The sequence below is a fragment of the Otolemur garnettii genome, unplaced genomic scaffold (assembly GCF_000181295.1).
Source record: "Otolemur garnettii isolate 467f Iridium unplaced genomic scaffold, OtoGar3 scaffold00039, whole genome shotgun sequence".
In the NCBI taxonomy this organism is placed as follows: Eukaryota; Metazoa; Chordata; class Mammalia; order Primates; family Galagidae; genus Otolemur; species Otolemur garnettii.
Genome location: NW_003852434.1, coordinates 3,196,758 through 3,201,214, shown reverse-complemented (window position 1 = coordinate 3,201,214; position 4,457 = coordinate 3,196,758). Strand labels below are relative to the sequence as shown.

The 4,457-nt window shown below is 42.7% G+C and overlaps 1 protein-coding gene across 1 annotated transcript in view; it reads left to right on the top strand.

Moving 5' to 3' along the window:
* The window catches only part of AFF1 (AF4/FMR2 family member 1), a 199,331-nt gene that overhangs the window by 155,390 nt on the left and 39,484 nt on the right, over window positions 1–4,457 (top strand). The window lies entirely within an intron of this gene.

Sequence of the window (4,457 nt, the reverse complement as noted above, 5' to 3'; positions counted from 1 at the left end):
TTTCTTTTTACTATACCATAATGAATCAAGCTGTAGTAAGGCACAACTACGTAACACAGTTAACACCAATTTTTCTCAAATTCACCTTTTTTTTTTTGTTGTTGCAGTTTTTGGCCAGGGCTGGGTTTGAACCTGCCACCTCCAGCATATGGGGCTGGCGCCCTACTCCTTTGAGCCACAAGCACCACCCCCTTTTCATGTTTTTTTTCTTGTTGGAAATTTTACTGGTGCCTAAATTCTGGGGTCTACAATCACTGGCTTAGCTTACGTTTAAGGATGGGGTTAAACTAGTAGTGAACAGAGGCCACAGATCAAGAACCCAGGACTGTAAATTTGTGTGGGTGCTGCTTTGTCATAGGTAGTAGTCAAGCCATAAAAGGCCCTGGGCCTTGTCTGCAGGGCAGCCAGGAAGGGGGGACTGGAGCAGAGGCATTGCACCGGGCGGGAGAGTAGAGACAGGAAGGAGCAGCTGTGTCCGGGGGCTCACGTGTAAGGGCAGAAAGGTGGTTGGTCTGGCCCATACCTACAAGGTAAGCTCAGACCGAGCAGGCAGAAGTCACACCCTCCCGCTCCAGTTCCCTTCAGCTTTCTGGCCTGTTAGGGACTTGGACTGTGCCTGTGATGACTCTGTAGTTAAACTGCTGAAATCAGAGGTGCTGGAATTTGGTAATCAGTGTACTTATACCTCATGACATGTAGTGTTCCCTTTGTAAGGACCATTAATTGACTATTTATAAAGTTCTCTGGGAAAAAATATTTGTGGTGATTTTTTTTTTTTTTCCATTCTTGGGGATTCATTGAGGCTACAGAGAACCTGGTTAGATTGATTGCATTTGTTAGGTAAAGGCCCTCTTATAAGTGTGTCTCACCCCCGTGGTGATTTTTTATATTTGCATTTTATTCTAAACAAATTATTATTCATAAAGGGTTCATACAACAGTATCTGAAAAGTCGATGTAATTGCTGATTACTTACATTTGTTTCCAAAATTGATATAAGACACATTTTTGAACCATAGAAACAAATGTTTCTGCCACCCAATTTCAATCAACTGCAACTTTGTGGCAATTTTTCCTCTAGTGCCACTTGAAAATGCGTATATCTAACACCTCCATTAAATTCTCATATTCAGAAGAAAATAATATTTGTGGTGATTTTAAGAGATTTAGGGAAGGGTGAAAGTAGGACTTTGCCGAGGTGCAGAGAGAGAAAGCAGTGTTGAGGCTGGGTAGATAAGGAGATTTGCCCAGGCTTGGTGGTGTGCAGGGCACTGGGCTGGCAGTGTCGGTAAGTGCCAAAACGAAATGCGCCTGGGAGAAAGGAATCACTTTAAGAACGTACTTTTAATGGAGTTTGGATGAAAGTGGTGTCCCAATTAATTTGTAAAGTGCAATCATTGTTTCAGACGTAGCGTGGCAAACCTCTTAGTGCTCGCCAGTTAATAGCATCAGTGTTAGGGTTTGTTGACATGCAGTTAAGCCATTTGAGTGGCATAGAGCGCTAGGGAGATAGTTTAATGCACTTTGAATGTCAGAAAAATTGTTCATCACAGGGTCATTTATACTTTTGGCTTAAAAATCAATCTAGATTTTAGTGCTTTTTCAGAGTTACTGGTACCCAGGAATCCCTAGAAAAGTGGAGTAGGACATATGAAAGGTTGAATGAGGGGCCTCACAGCAAACAATAAGCTTGTCAATGGTCTGTGAGCTCTTACATCTGTCTAGACTTGGGGGAGGGGTAGCAAGCTGATAGAAGGATGTGGGTGTGAAAGGAATATATGCTAAATCTATTACTTGTAATTTAATTCAATGTAGTTTGAGCTCCAGCTATTTCTCATAACGAAGTCCTTCTGCAAAGCTCTGTGGGTAACTGATTAGCTCCCTGCTGCCGTGGAATCAGCCTAGCTTACCCCAACCTCAAACTCCTGGACTTAAGTGATCCTCCTGTCTCAGCTTTCTGAATAGGTAGGACTACAGGTGCCCACCACAACACCTGGCTAAGTTTTCTGTTTTCAGTAGACACTGAATCTTGGCTCAGGCTGGTCTCGAACTCCTGAGCTCAAGGAATCCTCCCACCTCCAGCTCCCAGAGTGCTAGGATTACACATGTGAATCACCATTACTACCAAGGATGAGACTTCTTTGAAGGAGTTCATTTGTATGTACAAAACCTGGTTTTAGGGAAGCCCTCAAGGGTCCATTTGAGTATCATTTTTAATCGTAACTGCTAATTTACTGTAAGTAACCCTAGATTAATTTAAACATGGATCGAAAGATTAAATAAAATGTTTTAATTTGCTAAGAATCTGGTAGCCTTAAGGGCGGTTTGTACATGTCATCCTCTCTGTGGGGTGCTGGGCTCTTAAACCTACAAAATGTGGTCAACACAAAAATATTCACACCTACCCCCCAGGAAAGGCTTCCAAACCCCTCCACAGCATCTCCCTGCTGCTCGCCCTCCGCCACACACAGGTTCACTTTCCATCCTGGCTGCTCAGCCTCCCTATTTTCCATGCCCTGATGACTACACAGACTCGGGCTGTGCGTCCTCCCTCCTTTCGGGTCTCTCCTTGTAGAGAGTCTCTCTACACGTTTCCTGTAGGTTTGTGTGTCTACCCTGGGTCTTATTCCCCCATGTAGGCTCGTTACCATGAGAAAGTATGTAGCTTAGCTGTTTATCCCCCTCCTTTAGAGGGTACCTGCCCCACGAGCAGAGGTTTTCTTCTGCTTAGAGTTGTAGCCACAGGGTTCACAGTAACACCTGGCATGTAGTAAGTGCTCAGAATAAATGCAGAAGAAAAGATGCCACACGTGAACTTGGTTACACATCTGTAAGCAATATTTAAAAGACACAGTAGATGTGATTTTAAGCAATATTTTTCCTAGACTTTGTTTCTAGCTGAAAGTGTGTGCCTCTTGTACTAGTGTTTATTTATCGTGCTTATTAGCTTACTGGTTTAATTTCGCATTTTCTCTCTTTTATACTCCTGTGATTTTTGTCACCTCAGGTGACTTTCACCTTATCCATGGAGTTTAAAAATAATCTTTTGTACCTCTGGCAGTGATCTTTGCCGTATCAACCAAAGGCCTTTTATGCAGCTAATCGTGCTCTAAGTCAGTTTCCTCTCTGTCCATCAACAGTCTCTCCATGAATTTGAGTTCTGCCTTCTAAGTACTGTCACGCTCTTCATGCTTTGTAACCTGCCACTGTCTCTTACAAGGATTTGCGGTCCTTATTTCTGCCCTGTATCAAAAAAGGAATCAAACCTTGACTCAATTTAAAATGTTGGGGATTCTAAACACACGCTGGAGCCCAGCCCCGTCTGCTGTCCTCTGCTTGATTGCTCACACCATCCCCAAATCAGCTTCAGGTTTGTGGGGTCACATGTGCTTGTTAGCAGTTCCTGAAACGTATGTCTTTTCTTACCATTTTAAACACACCCGATACCATGGTTATGACTTACTAGTTGGAAATAGCTACCGTGTGTGAGCTTGCCTTCACTTATTCTTTCTCAAATAAAATGACCACAAGAAACATTAAGCCAGGAAACAAGGTTATTTAAATGCTTTGGGGAGTCTGAATCTTTTCCATCCTTAGAAATGGAAAAGAAATAAAGGCTTGTCTTCATGTGCCTTCCTACAGTAACAATGGACCGACTCACCGAAGCGCACCTGCCAGAACCTGCACGCGGCTCTTTAAGCTTTGCTGGAACAGCTGCCTGAAAAATGCATTTGTACAGCAGGTTTCGAGAATTATTTGTAACCTATGAGTAAAAAGTTTACCTCGCCAGTAAAGTATAATAAAAGGTTACTTTAAAAAAACCTTAAAATAAAAACCTACAGGGTGGTTCACAGAGTTGCTTTACCTGGGCAGTGTGGCCCTATGGTGCCATATGCTTTAAAATAACTGCCTTGCCTTGCAGTTAGGAAATGAAATCAGCTATTTGACCAGTTAAAATATGTAAGGTTTCAAGTTAATTTATTTTCATAAGGGAAAAATAATATATCCACTGTATTTTAGCAGGATAATTGTTGTCTTACATCAAGGTCTGTAACTTAGATTCAATTATGTTTTCTAACCTTTGTGTCATATATTGCCCAGAACAAGGGGATCTTGTATCGGATGGGATGGATTTTGCATCCTGGCTCCAGCATCTTAGGAGTGTTGGCTGGCTGTTTCCCTTATCTTTATACTGTGAGGGGATGGTCACAGTCACCCCTCACAGCTGTGACTATAGATGATGCCTGTGACATTCTGATCACATAGTAGACACAGCAACATGATACTTTTACTTTGCATAGGGGTTGCAATTCATCCTGCCTGTTAAGGGTGCTCGCCAAATTCTGGACAGAGAGAGCGTGAAGGACAAAAATGACTGACTTGATCCTGACTCAGAAAAATTCAAGTAGGGAAGGAGGAAGCACATCCCTTGGGCCTCCCATTCTCCTGACCTAGGTC